The 15,283-nt window shown below is 36.7% G+C and overlaps 1 protein-coding gene and 1 long non-coding RNA gene across 8 annotated transcripts in view; one reads left to right on the top strand and one right to left on the bottom strand.

Moving 5' to 3' along the window:
• The window catches only part of PLA2G4A (phospholipase A2 group IVA), a 152,721-nt gene that overhangs the window by 47,095 nt on the left and 90,343 nt on the right, over positions 1-15,283 (top strand). The window lies entirely within an intron of this gene.
• On the bottom strand, positions 5,722-15,057 carry LOC129506022 (uncharacterized). The gene is made up of 4 exons (XR_008663665.1): positions 14,929-15,057; positions 13,969-14,016; positions 6,888-6,962; positions 5,722-5,797 (listed from the first exon to the last, which is right to left on the bottom strand). It is a non-coding gene; the product is annotated as an uncharacterized LOC129506022 (long non-coding RNA).

The raw sequence follows: 15,283 nt of genomic DNA, 5'->3' as shown, positions 1-15,283 counted from the left end.
AAATCTTTTTTTTTAAGAGAATATATTATCCCTCCTGGTAGACACTCTTGATTATCACAGTGATCAAATTTCTAAGGAAGAGGCAGAGTGTATGCATGAAAGAACATGGTCTCCAGAGGCAAAACACTACTCACTAGTCCCATGTCCTTGAGCAAATTTTCTGTCTCCTTTTTTCAGCATAGAAATGTTATGAGAATTGAATGATTGAATTCTTAGCACTCACATACCTGATGCATAGTACACCCTTAATAATTACCTATTATTGTTAAAATTATTTCAGATACCAACATCAGAAGACTTTTTTCTTTCTTTCTTTTTAATGGTTTTATATTATTTATTCATGAGAGACACAGAGAGAGGCAGAGACATAGGCAGAGGACCCTGGGATCACTCCTTGAGCCGAAGGCAGATGCTCAACCACTGAACCAACGAGGCATCCCAGAAGACATTTATTTCTTAAATAAAATCCATAAATTCCATTGTGAATTTCTGTGTTGAGCATGTTGCTGGATCTTTGTTTTTTTCAGCTTGAAAGAAATAGATGGTGGAATGGTACTTCGGTTATCTTTTCTGATACACTTTGGCACAGTTCATTCCTGTGCTCCTCTGATAGCTGTTCAGACTTCTGTTTAACACCTGTCACATAGGTATCTAATCGTGCATTTGTAAAACTGTGGCCTGTGTCTTACTCACTTTTTAGAAAATCAGTGCTTGACTTTAAGTCTGGCATAGTAGTAAGATGTCAGAGAATTTTGGATTAATGAATAGAATACACAAATGGGTGTAATTATACCTTTCTTCTTGGATATTGCTTCCTTTTTGCCTCACTCAAGAGAATTTTCAAAATGATTTTAGGGGCACTTGGGTGGCTTAGTCGGTTGAGCATCTGACTCTTGATTTTGGCTCAGGTCATGATCTTAGGGTCGTGAGATCGACCCCCTTGTCAGGCTCTACAGTGAGCATCAGGCCTACTTGGGATTCTTTCTCTCCCTCTGCCCTTCCCCCCTAAAATATAATAATTTTATACTCCATCTTTTTTGGTAAATTATAAGTACTGCTGTTATCTCTATAGTAATCTAGAATTTTCCTGGGTTTCAATGTACAGAAACTCTATAACACTTTTTGGATTACTATAATCAATCTTTTCTTAGATTATGGTGTTTCAAATATATATTTATAAATTATAAATGGCACTGTTGTGGGCCTATAGCAGCCAGCTACCCTTAAATACATTTTTCCAGAATCAAACATTTTCCTAGCATTAGCCCTTAAGTTAATGATGAACATGAGTTCTGGTTTGCTAATATTTTTGGAATGTTTTTGAGTATCCACCCAAGATCTAAAAAATTTTATGTATAATGAAACTGTTTCCCAGTGAAGTTTCTATGAAAGATAATTTCAAGATGAATAAAATGTTCCAGAACATGCCTGTCTCTGATCTCTTATCTTGTCTTTTCTGTGAAGTTGGGAAATACGTTGTGTTAGGAGGGCACTACTGTTGTTCTTTCATTTAGAATGTCACGTAGTTTATTAAATGGCCAAATGTTTTAGGAGTACAGTTAGTCCTTCTTATCTTTATTTAAATGTCATAAGATTTCGTGTGTGTGTGTGTGTGTCTTATATGTATATATTTGTGTGTCTAGGTCTGATGAGTACAGTAAATAATGTCCTATGATATTTTGATAATATCAATCGGTCCTTCTGTGGGTTTTCACCATATTTATTCAATAAGATTAACAGCTATACTTCGGTTGTATATTTGGTAACAATGCTTTTGAGAGATAATAAAAGCAGGTTCCAGGCAGCCTGGGTGGCTCAGTGATTTAGCACCACCTTCAGCCCAGGGCCTGATCCTGGAGACCTGGGATTGAGTCCCACGTTGAGTTCCCTGCATGGAGCCTGCTTCTCCCTCTGCCTGTGTCTCTGCCTCTCTCTCTCTCTGTGTCTCTCATGAATAATAAATAAAATTCTTTAAAAAATAAAATAAAATAAAGCAGGTCCCCATCAAAATGAAGAGTATGTTACCAGTACTAATAGGGACACAATCCACATGCTCCCTCCCTCCCTACTTTTAAAGACTTATCACTAATAGAGTCTACTTAGTCTTTTTTTTTTTATCATATATGTCTTGTACCTGAGCTTCTTTGTATTAAAATACTTCATACACTTTTCATGTGTATACTTTAACATGTTAATGTTCTACCAAGTGAAAGAAAGCCTTCATTCTAAAAACTTTTTAAAAACTGTATGATATGCAACCTTCTTTACATATGCTAAGTAAATTCTCCTTGCCAAAAATCTATATCACTTCTGTATTGAAAAGGTGTGATATAATATCTTATGGAATTAAATTTAAAAATAGTTAAACGTTTCTTAAATTTCCTCAGGAAAGTTTACTCCTAAACTTTTTATATCAAAGAGAATAACTTTGCTGCTCTCAGTTTAAACATTTATGTGAAAACATTTATCATATGTTATTTTAGTATATTTTCATATTTTAAAATTTTTCTTAAAAATAAAAATTATATAACATAGAAATTGAAATGACTAGTGACCTTAGCCAAAGGATAGTATGGGGGTTTTTGTAAATCTTACTCCTTAGAAATACTCTTCTATTCTTGCTCCTATGGATGCATCAATACATATTTTATGAAATATTTTAGATAAAATTCTAGACAAAATTATTTTAAGTTGACATACAAGGTTAATCCAAATCTGCAGATGCAAAATGAAATAACAGCCTTGAACTTTTACCTTTGCAAAAGAAATGTTAAAGAAATATATAACCCATTATTAACGTCCGCTATTAACATCTTCATCAATAAATGCTGAGCATCTGCTGTTTATATTTCATACTCACCCAGTGCCTCGAGAAGTACAAAAAATAATAAACATAATACTTGTGGTAGATAGCGTTATTGAGTGCCTGTCCCATACCCAAAGGGAAGCATGGGTTAGACATTGGAGCAAGCATTCTGGAACTGGCTTGCCTGGATTCACATCTCCTTTCTATTTATTAACTCCATGATTTTGGGTAAGTTACTTAAGTTTTTTAGGCCTCAATTGCCTCAGTGGTTAGATGGGGCATAATAATAATACTTTCCTCATAGGCTTTTAAAAATGAGGGTTAAATAAGATTACAGAGTGTTTAGAAAGGTTCTTGAATAGTGTACACAATATGTGTTAAATAAACAAAAATGCTGAGTAGCGTTCTTAGAACTTAACATTCTTCATTTATTCAGTTTAGTAATATGAGAAGTTATATGCTGTTTTTATTTTAACTTTACAAACATTTTTAAAAAGACATTAAGTAAATAATCCAAAAATCACGCAGCTATTATATTTTATGACTTGAACCTAAACTTATCTCACTCTGATCCTTATTTGTACAGCAGCTTTGCCTTTGACCTGTTTGTGGTCTAAATGAAAAGATGAAGTAGGCCTGAATAACTCTGGAAACCCAACCAAACCAAAAAAGTGTACTCTCACTAATTGTGTATTTTGCCCATATGATGTTACTGATTTTGAAAAGTGTTGGCAGGAAGCTTCACAGAAGACTTCACAGCTTGAATGGAGATTGAGATAGGTTTGATAAGGAAGTAGAATTTTAATATGTTATTATTACATCATTTTGACATTTCAATTTAGAAAAAGAATCATAAAAGGTTTCAAACATGGGACTGACATAATATGTATAGTATACATTATTAGGGAATCTGGCCATTTTTTAACAGTTTATGCTAGTGAATAAATGTCAGGTAGCAAGGATGATGCCTTGTTTGAGTTTAGTGGTTCTAAACAGGGGCAGGAGAGTGGTTTTGCTGCACAGGGTACATTAGGCAATAACATCTAGAGACATTTTTAATTGTTACTATTGCGGGGGGAGTCCTACCGGCATCAAAAGCAGTTGGTGGGTAGAGCCCAGGGACAGCATCCCAGAGCAAAGAATGATCTGAGCCAAAATGTCAGTAATGTCAAGATTGAGAACTCCTTCTTTGATGAGAAATAAAATTATTCTTATGTAGGATAGAATGCATATATACAGCTAAATCCATATAGCTAGCATTAATAATATAAATAAATATATTTTATAATAATTTTTTGCAGAACTACACTTTCTCTCCAAACTAAGCAGAAGCCAAGAAACATTCCTAGATTCTAAATGTTTAAAAACATTCCAAACATAGATACTGATAACAAAGGTATTTTTGTTTCCTTCCAAAAAAGTATCACAGAGATTTAAGTAAAAAGGCAATGCAAGTAACAACAAAAATTTCAGTTCTGCTATAGATCGACATTTCACTGGCTTTGGGTTGTTTTGAGTTTATCTTCCTGTTTTCTCTCGTGAATATCAACTTTCTTTACAGTAACGTATTGTTTTTGTTTGTTTTGTTTTTTACTATATGCCAGATGGTAGCCCATTTCATTAAGGTACTAAGTCAATTGTCAGTTCAAGCTGTACCAAGTCAGTTGTGCATAGATGCTGCTGGGCTTTCTTCCTGGTATCCATTTGGCTGATGCTCCATTCTGATGGTTTCATGTCCCTTTACAAAAGGAAACATGTGACCTGAGAAAGCACTTTTATAGATCTGAGGGTGTGAGAAGAAGATGAAAAAATAGAGTTCAAATTGGAGACCCTGCCTGATAAAGGGATTTAAAAATTGTGTTAATAAACCTGCTTTGTAGTTTCAAATGAAGGAAAGGTAGTCTACGATTATTTTGAGTTAGACAATGTTGGTCTTGTTGGAAGGGCTTTGCTCTTCTTTCTCCAATGTATCCAGAATCACCACCAAAATTCTGTTTATAAAACTACATTGAATTCTTCACTAACATTTCCAGCTTCTGCATTTCCAGCAATTTGCAGGGACTGCCCTTCAGCATCTACAGTTGTAACAACTCCCACTTTGAGCCTGTGCTAGAGGAAGCAGGGGCTACTAGCTATAAATAAGTCCTCTGACACTCTACCTTATTCCTTGGAGTTGCTAAGGGAAGCATGCTGGGATTCACAGGTTTAATATTATTTTTGCATTCGGAACTTGAAAATAAAGGTTAAATGCAAATGTACTTGTAAGAAATGACTGGCAGTGACTTATATTAAAATACAAATGAATGGGGGACACCTGGGTGGCTCAGTGGTTGAGCATCTGCCTTCATTCGGCTCAAGGCATGATCCCAGGGTTCTGGGATTGAGTCCCGTGGCAGGGTCCCTGTGGGGAGCCTGCTTCTCCCTCTGCCTGTATCTCTGCCCACCCTTGTCTCTCATGAATAAATAAATAAAATCTTAAAAAAATATATATAAAGTATATATGTGGGGCAGAGCTCCAGGAAGGTTGAGACATGTTAGCCAAGAGTAGAGAGAAGTTAGAAATGGAAGACAGTTGCGCCTTTTCTGCAGTATTGCTTAGGGCTAGTCCATCATCCAGTACTCCAATATTTATATGTTCCTATAATGTTTCAGACTTTATGCTGGACTTTTAGACATAGTAGTGAATAGAAAGGCTGTGATTCCTGCCATGATGGAGCTTGCAGTTTAATAGAGGCAAAAATAGGTAAGAGTTATTAGTGTTGGTATATTTGAAAGAGCAAGGAGCTTGGCTTCAGAAAGTCTAGGTTAAAATCTAGTTTCTGAATGACCTCGCTCAACTTACTAAATGCCTTGGAGCCTCAGTTTCCTCATTTCAAGATGGAAATAATACCTAAGTCAGCAAGTTGAAACTTTATGTGGAATTATTTTTATTTTATGCGGATGTGTATAGATGCAGCCTCTAGGAACATGATTTATAGTGGCCAATTTTACCTGAAAAGAAAACAGAACAATTGACTTAGGGATGTGTGAGACGGATAAGGGAAAACCAGAGAGAACATCTCATTCCATCTCATTCCACTGTACATATGTGTACAGTATTTGGACCCTTGATTATTCTTGAGACAAAGACAACAACATAATAATGTTTAGTTATTAGCTAAAATGCCCAAAGAGAGCATAAGACTATGCATAAATAAAAGAGAAGCTATGTTTTCTTACTCAGAACAGATGCTTTTGCCATCAATGTGACTGTGTGGAATGTGCGAAGGAAATGTGTGGATTCCAGAGATTCCTCATGGCCTAAATGTTGACTCATGAGGGTGATGCTGCAGTGCATGGTGGAGGAGAATCATTAACTGGAAGGAGAACCTGCGGTCCAGTGTGTGTGTGGGGGGGCCTTACAGGCCTTTCTCACCACTTAGGCCTGCCCCTGCAGTCTTAGTAGTGAAGGACAAAAGTGTGGTTTACAAAGATAATTGTGGCACTATAGTGGAGGTGTTACGAAGAGTGGTTTGGACTTGGGGAAAATAAGCAACTATGGGATTATGTGAATAGTCCAGGTGAAGGTATTGGGGCAGTGATATTTTGAGTGGGCTTGAGGAACACGAAGTGGAGGCCACATTAGGGATGGAATAGCTGGAACTCTGAGAGAGATTAGATACAGGAGCTGTGAGGAAAAGAGAATGACTCTTGTGTTTCCAGCGCTAATGGCTGTAAATGATGGCTCCTAGTAAAATAGGAAAGTCAGAAAAAATACCAAGTTTTTATTATTAGGTTTTTGGTTTATTTTGGTTTGTTTTTCTTTTGCCTTGCAGGTAAGGAAAGAAAGGTGGAAAGAAAATAAATTTGCATTGTACATGTGGGGTTTGAGGTATTTTCAAGATATTTAAGAACAGTTTCAAAATCTCAGAGTGGAGAGAGCTCAGAAATGTAGATTATGGAGAAGATCCTATTTATATGTAAGGTAGCGTCAAGAGAGGATGAAAGGACTTCCAGAATGGATTCAGAATGGTTTTTTTAAAAAATGGAAGCCTTTAAAAATATGTTACTCAGCAATAGGACATGTGATGAAGATACTCACATTTGTCATGTTTATACCACTTCCTCCTTGCAGCCTTGAGGAAGTGAATGAATGCATCATGACCACCATTTAAACCTTGAAGACAATCAACATAAAGGAACTGAGATTAATCAAACTGCAGGATTCATGTGTGTTCTCATGATCTGAGGGGTTCATACTGACTGTGTTTTTTTAAGACTGTATCTATAAGATAATTCCTTTACAAGTTGGTTGTGACTATGTGAGCATTAATTTTTTTTGAGGGAGGGCACCTCATTTTGAAGGACTTTTTTGAAGGATTTGTAAGAGATGTGAAATGAAAGCCCACAATTTAGTGGTGAGCTGAGGGGGAAAATGTTGGAGACAGATATACTAAGAGAATATTTACAGAACTAGGAAGGAAATCACAAATAATGATATCTTTTATTTGCACAAAAAGCATTGCATTAAGAAAAGTTCATTGAGTTCTATACTGAAGCTATTATAGGGGCAGATAGTTGCCAGGACCTGGGGGATGGGAGGCAGGACTAGAGAGATGTCCATCAAAGGATACAAACTTCTAGTTATTTTTTTTTATTTTTTATTTTTTTTTACAAACTTCTAGTTATAAGATGAATAAGTTCCAGGGATCTTATAACAACATGGTGATTATAGTTAACAATACTGTATTATATATTTGGAAGTTACTAAGAAAGTATATCTTTAATGTTTTCATCACAAAAAGAAATGGCACTTATGTGAGGTGATAGAGGTGTTAACTAACCCTACTGTGATAGTCATTTGGCAATATGTGCATCAAATCATCATGTTGCCTACCTTAAACTTACACAGTGTTATATGTCAATAACATCTTGATACAGCCAAGAAAAAAGCTACAATAAGGAGAATAACCGATTATGTAATAGAACAAGGTGGAGCACGATAGGTTGGAATTTTATAAGATATGGGATTGGAAACAGTAAGTATAGACTACATTTTTTTTAAAGATGTAAATGTATTTATTTATTTGAGAGAGAGCACAGTGGGAGGGGCAGGAAGAGGGAGAGAGAGAAGCTCAAGTGGGCTCCATGTTGATCACAGAGCCTGACACAGGGCTCCATCTCAGGACATGACCTGAGCCAAGACCAAGAGTTAGACTCTTAACTCACTGTGCCACTCAGGTGCCCCCATGTAGACTACATTTATTTTTCTAAACTCTTTGCTAAGGATAGGAAAGATCTTGAGGAATTGGCAAAATTAATGAAGTTGTTTTTGTTTATAGGTTGGGAAGATGTGGCCAGGGCAAAGCAAATATTTAGAGATTAAATTTGGGGCTAGGGTAGGTGACTTGAGAACTGCAGGAAATTTTTGGATAGTCATATGAAGAGTGGAAATAAAAGGAATAGGGATTAGTATATATTTGGTCAAGTTAATGACTCAATGGTCATTGGACTATGCTGAAGTAAATTACAGAAGAGAATTCATTTCCCCTAAGTGCAACTTAGAAAACACAGGGTCAATTAATTTAAAAAAATATCTGAAGGATTGAAAAGCCACTGAGTCAACTAGGATTTGAAGTACCAATATCCCAGAGAAGAGAAGTCATTGAAGTAAGCCCAGGATTCTGTAAGCCATTTCCTCTATCAATCCACTGCTGGATCTAGGTGGTTTGGGGGTGACAGGGAGATAGGGATATAGGAAGTAGCCAAGCAGTGAAGAGGCAGAGAATCCAACAGAGCTTTGGCAATCCTGAAGGACTCAGGGATGAAAAAACTGCATTTCACAACTAAGCCAGTTAAAATTTGAGGGTCAAGATCTCTGATAGAAGGGAAGCACAGAGAAGCTGAAAAGACAGTGCCTTCACCATATGCACTAACTAAAGTCAATCTGTGCAGGGCGACAGGTTGAGAAACAGAGATATTGGCAGCCTCACAGTGCTAATAGGGAAAAAAATTGAAGTTCAGAACTTCCAAACATAAGCCTACTAAGCAGTGGGAATGAACAAGAGGTAGGCTGAACCTTACCAAGATTTGAATCCATTCCATTTTTGATTAAATTGAGGAGATCCATCCTATTCTCACTGCCTGCCAGAAGATAAAATGGGTCCTCTGTGGAGATAGGTCTATCTCCCATGCAAATTTTCATTAAAAAATCTGGCATTCAGCCAAGAATTGCCAGACATATCAAAAAACAAGCTCAAGAAAAATAAGTAGATCTACACATAATATTTAAAATAGCTAAGATTAACATGTTCAAGAAAATAGATGGCAAGATGGAGAATTTTTACCAGAGAACCAGATATATAAGAAAGAATCAAATGGAAAAATTACAACTAAAAACACGGTAAGTAAAATTAAAGACTCTGGGGATCCCTGGGTGGCTCAGCGGTTTAGTGCCTGCCTTTGGCCCAAGGCATGATCTGGGAGTCCCAGGATCGAGTCCCGTGTCAGGCTCCCTGCAGGGAGTCTGCTTCTCTCTCTGCCTCTCTCTCTCTCTCTCTATGTCTATCATGAATATATAAATAAAATCTTTCAAAAAAAATTAAAGACTCTGTAGACAGGTAGAATGTAGTTTGGACACAGTTGAAGAGAGGAAATTAATTAACTGAGTAGGTTAGTGGAAAATATCCAGACTGAAACATGTAGAACAAAAGGGGAAATAAACTATAGAACAAAAGCAGAAGGAACATCCAGGGCATGATAAAAAGCACTGGGAAGGAGAAAGTACGTGTGTGTGTGTGTGTGTGTGTGTGTGTGTGTGTGTGTGTGTGATGAACCAAGGATAAATACAAAGAATACCAATCTTAGGTGTATTGCAGTAAAATTTCTGGAAACTAAAGAGAAAGAAAAAAAAATTCTAAAGGCATCCAGAGGGGAAAAAAAGACATTCAAAAAAGCAAAAGAATGAGAATGGATTCCTCAACAGAGTATATAGAAACCACAAGCTAACAGAATGACATCTTTGAAGTGTTGAAATAAAATGCTTGCCAAAATAATCATGAAGAAGCTGAAGAAAGATGATTTATACTACCTGACATCAAGATCTCTTATAAAACTCTGGTAATTAAGACTGTGGCATTAGTGTAAGTTTCAATGAATAGACTAATGGACAGGTAGACCAATAAAAGTCCAGAAACAGACTTGCATTCATAAGACCACTTCATTAGTGCAAAAGTTATATTGCAATGCAAGGATTAAAGGTGGTATTTCCAGTAAATGCTGCCGAGTCCATTGGTTGTACATATGAAAAAAATAATAACGCCCTCCTCACACAATACACAGAAATTAATTCTAACTGGATTTTAAATCTAAAAAGTAAAACAACTGAAATTTTTTGAAGAAATCCATGCAAACACTGGTATAGCTAAAGTTTTCTTAAAAGACAAAAAGCATGAATTATAACAAAACAGATGAACATGCTTGACTCTTAGGCATTTATTTTGATCAAAAGACATCATTAAAGAAAAGAAAAGATAAACCCTAAATCAGGAAAATATATTTGCAATGTATGTCTGTCAAAGGACTCATATCTAGAATATGTAAGGTAATCTATAAATCAATACAAAAAGGCAACCCAATAGAAAAGAAAATTGACAAAGGATTTGAGTATGCCCTTCATTCAAAAGAATATCCAGCCGACCAATAAAAACCTCATAGTCATCAAAGATGTGTGAAATAAATCCATATTGAGATATCCTTATACAGCCACAAGATGTTTAAAATTACAAGACTGACAATATTAGGTACTGGAAGGATGTGCTGCCGTGTGACTCTTAACATTAGGGTGTACATACTGTGGCATAACAATTTCATACCTAAGTAATCCCATTCTTAGGAATCTTGCAAAAGAAACATACATGTGTATGTAAACATGTATTCAACAAAAGCCATGTCCAAGGATATCCATGGCAGCACCATTGGTAATATCCCAAATTGGAAACAATCCAAATGTCCATCAACAGTGAAATGGATAAACATATTATGGAATATGCATTCGATGGAGCAGTTTACATCAATAATAATATTGTACACATGTCAATGTGAATGAATCTCACAAACTTAATGGTGAACATAAGAAGCCAGACCCAGTAGTACATATTGTATCTATTTACATAAAGATAAAAAGTGGATAAAAATATTCTCTGGTGATAGAAGGTAGGGTAGTGGTCACTTTTCTGGAGGGAGTTGAGCGAGGTTTCTGGAGTCCTGCTAATGTTCTATACCTTGATCTGAAAACTCAACAGACTGCAGTTGTAATCTTCTAACTCTTTGGCCTGTATAGTATCCTTCAACAAAAAACTATACATTAAAAAAAGAACCAACTGCTATTAAAATTTTTACATTTATCATTAGGCTAACAATCGCTTTCTTGGCCAGCCACTCGGCCACTATAGTATGGAGAAAGTGAAGAGGTTGTCACTCTAAGTTTTTAAACCTTTAAGTCAAAAAGCTTTAAGTTCTCCACATAATTAGCATTATCACAAAATCATAAATATTTCAAAGGAGGGACATTTGAGGGCAGTATTCAGAGGCATTTACTTAAATTATTTTTTAATTTTTAGTCTTACTGCAGTATTCCTATTTTGGTGGCAATAGAAGCAGAATGCTTCAATATCAGCCTGTAGCCTTATATAGATTGCCAACTGACCTACCTCATGTACTTTATTCTTGGATTTGTTTTCGTGTGGCCACTTGGAAATGTCTTTAAAGACTGGAAAGAAACGGAAGTGAATTACTGGATCGTCCTTAATATAGTCTATGGGCAGAATAAGTCCATGACCAAAGGCCAGTAAGCCTGTTGACTTTTCAATGCCAAACGTTTCTACTTTTCTGTGGGTGTTATTTGTATCATTGTTCGTGAATTCTAAGAATATATGCTTTAAACCATGTTTTTCAAACTTGTGGACCTAAGAATCACCTGGTCAAGTGTTAAAAAGGCAGATTTCCAAGCCTAGGCTCTGACTGAAGATGCAAGGTGTTTGCATTTTTGACACTCCAGATGATTCTATGAAGATACTGTAAAGGACTGCATTTTGAGAAACCTACTTTAAGTTTACCAATAGCAGTAATAGCTATTTGGAAAGTGATATTTTAGCTGTGAATTTGGGAGGACTATTCCTTCTGGGATTTTTTTTTTTTTTTGCTGTTCATTGCAAGAATTATAACAGGTTATGGGTCATCTTTATTTAAAGCAGGGTTTATTTAAAGAGGGTTTAAGTTGCTGAGCACAGTGGATATGAGAAAGCAAATGGAGGACATCTAAATAGAACTTACAGAGTATAGAAGCTGCCATCAGCCTCTATCATGAATCACATAATATTTTGCTCAGACAAAGCTGAAATGACAGATGGACCTGTTATTAATTTAGACAGGCACTCCTTAAACTACTAAAGTTTATGAGAGGTTTTACAACCCGGGAATTCTGAAGCTATTTCGGGTGCATGTAGTTTCATGCCATCTTTATGGGAGCAAAAGAGATCTGTATCCCACACCCCCAACATTTTTGTTTGTCAAGATTTAGATAAAAGGATGAGATGGAAGAAAGTCTTTGCCCACACATTACATCTTGGCTTTACCACCTGTTTGGCTGGAACTAATCAAGGTGAAGCTGAATCAGTGAGCCAACATCCAGTTACCCCCTAGGCATTAATTGACAAAACCATGAAATAAATATACAGGAGAAAAAACCCCAAACATTTCTTTTCCTGTATTTGCCCTTTTCCCCCTTCATGCATATCTCTAAAGCACTGGGCTTAGTTTTGCTGTCACAATGGACTGCTTTCTCTTTCAAAGCTTCCAAGAAGCTTTCCCTTTCCAAAGCCAACGAAGATTATAGATTATGTAAAGAAAGTGAGCTATGTGATTATCGTAATCTGATTTTAAACTTGTGTCCCCAAACTCCCTTTTCATCCTGCAGTGTCTACCACTGCTACAGATGTTTCTCGGCTTGCAGAGATTAGCCGTGATGCTGATTGCAGTATCAGAGTTTGCAGCTGTCAGTGGTTTTCCACTGTCCAGCACCCTTTGACATCTTAACGTTGAGGTCTCTTGCTCATGAAGCAAGGGAAGAAGCATCAACCACCACTCTTGACAGGAGTTGTAGAATATTGATTGTATTTAAAAGTGAAAAGAAGAACCCAAAATGACAGCATTGAACTGGATTCTAATTTTCTTTAAAAAGTCCGTTGATGTTTTGATGTATAAGTGTAGTGTTGGTATCTTGTTGCATGCTCTTTTCTTTATCATTTTTGTCAGAGTTAGAATTTGCTAAAGTGTGTAACCTGGATTGAGCATCCAGAATGGCTTAGAAGATGCCTATCTCCCTTCAGCTTCCTGCTTCTTTTCCTACATGGTTTCTCCCAAGGAACTAAGCTTTCTGTTTCCTCCTCCTTGTTTGGCCCAAGAAAACCTTTCCCTCCTTTCCTCAGATTCAAATGAAGACCAAGCCTTAAAGGCAACTTCTCCACCTACGATTTGACTTTATTTGTGTGTAATAATCTGAGTGACTGAGTTACTAGTCACTGGCGTGGTGTATCTGCTTGTCTCCTATTTACCCTGGCCTCTAAAATTAGGCCGTTAGCATTTGACTCACTTCCATAGTTCAAATCTGCAGTTTCGTGTTCGATTGCCTGTTAAAGCCAAACTGCTTCTTGACAGGTAGTTCCTGGCATAGAGCAGGTGTTCAAATATTTGTTGAATGAATGAGTGATGTTTAACATTTGCATGTCTCCTCTTCCCAGGCACTTTTTGTTTTCTAGATTTTTTTTTTTTGCTTGGTTTGGGGTTTTCTAGTGTTTGGGGGAAACAGAAAAAAAGCATTAGCCCCATGAGAAAGAACCTACCCTGTGGGATGATGGGCTACATTTTTATACATTTAATGTGAAGTACAATGGAATCTCTTCCTTTAAATCACATGTTGACTTCTACTCAAAAGAGGAAAGATACTTTTCTTTATGATCTTCCATCACTCACTATTCTAAATATGAAGTTTTATTTCTGATTTGCAGTCTTGAGCTCTGGCGTCATGGCAGAAACACAGTTAAGGAAAAGGAACATTTGGTTGAGGAGGTGGGAAGAGTCACCATGTAGAATGCCCTTCTCTTCTTTGGCCCATTTCCCCTTACCTTCCTTCCTGTTCAGCCTTTTTGTTTTCTAGTTTGTCTTCCGTGGTCCTGTTGAGAGAGATCAGCATTGAGTTGGAGATTGCAATATGTAAATGTATCAAGTCAACACACTGGATGCCTTACACAATACTATATGCCAATTATATTTCCATAAAAATAAATAATAAGTAAAATTCCAATAGCTGCCTATTTCCTTTTCTCTAAAATAAGGTATCAAAAATGTGAACAGAAGAGGACCTACATCAGTATCAGCTAGAATATTTGTTTAAAAATGCAGATTCCTTGGGCCGCTGCAGATCTACTGATCATGGGTCTTAGGCAAGGAGGGTCAAGAGTCTGCATTTTTAATCCAAACCCCAGGCATTTACGTTGTACCTCTTTTGAGACTCAGCTGCCTTTGACCAATGATGCATAAAGTACAAGTGAGAAAATTTAATAAAAGACAATTCCAAATGCTTATACTTCTTTTGTAGATCTTTCCACTTTACAATAAAAAGGCACACTTAAAAAATATATATATATATTTAAATTTTTCTTTGAAAAACAATCATTTGAGAACTATTATTTTTGCTTTTCCTTTATTTTCAATTCTTATATATTTTTTAAAAAAATATTTTATTTTATTCATGAGAGACACAGAGAGAGACAGAGACATAGGCAGAGAGAGAAGCAGGCTCCCTCTGGGGAGCCTGATGTAGGACTCAATCCCAGGACCCTGGGATCATGACTGGAGCCAAAGGCAGCCACTCAACCATTGAGCCACCCAGGCATCCCAATTTTTATATCTTTTTGTATGGATCTCTGCCCCACCTCTCTCTCTCTTTCTCTCTCCCCCATCCCTCCCTCCCTCTTTACCTCTTCTCCCTCTCTCTCTCTCTCCCTCCCCCTTCCTCCCTCTATCCTTTCCTCCTCTTTTCCATAACTCTAAGTCCCAACTCCTCTTTCAATAGCAATGCTTACCTTATGATCTTGTTTTTAGCACTTAAGAGCATGATGTCATTAAAACAATGTGGCAGCCAGATCTTCCTCTGAGACTTACTAGCTGGATATTAGATTGCTTAACATCTCTCAGTTCCTGATACCTCAACACCAAAACAGAGCACCTACCTTGGGGTGCCTTTAGGAGATTTGAACGCGACTAAAGTGTATCAAGTGCTTGACAGAGATCCTAGCAGTCATTGCTCAACTGTTGGTTTTTGTGGTTATGAATTACAATGGTCACATGGGAGAGGATGTGTTAAAGAGAAAAACTGACTCCTTACATTAGGAGACCTTTAAATATTGTGATAGTTGTTAGGTTCTGAAGAGATAAAAA

Source organism: Nyctereutes procyonoides, unplaced genomic scaffold (assembly GCF_905146905.1).
Source record: "Nyctereutes procyonoides isolate TBG_1078 unplaced genomic scaffold, NYPRO_anot_genome, whole genome shotgun sequence".
Classification (NCBI taxonomy): Eukaryota; Metazoa; Chordata; class Mammalia; order Carnivora; family Canidae; genus Nyctereutes; species Nyctereutes procyonoides.
This window is presented reverse-complemented; position numbering and strand designations above follow the sequence as displayed.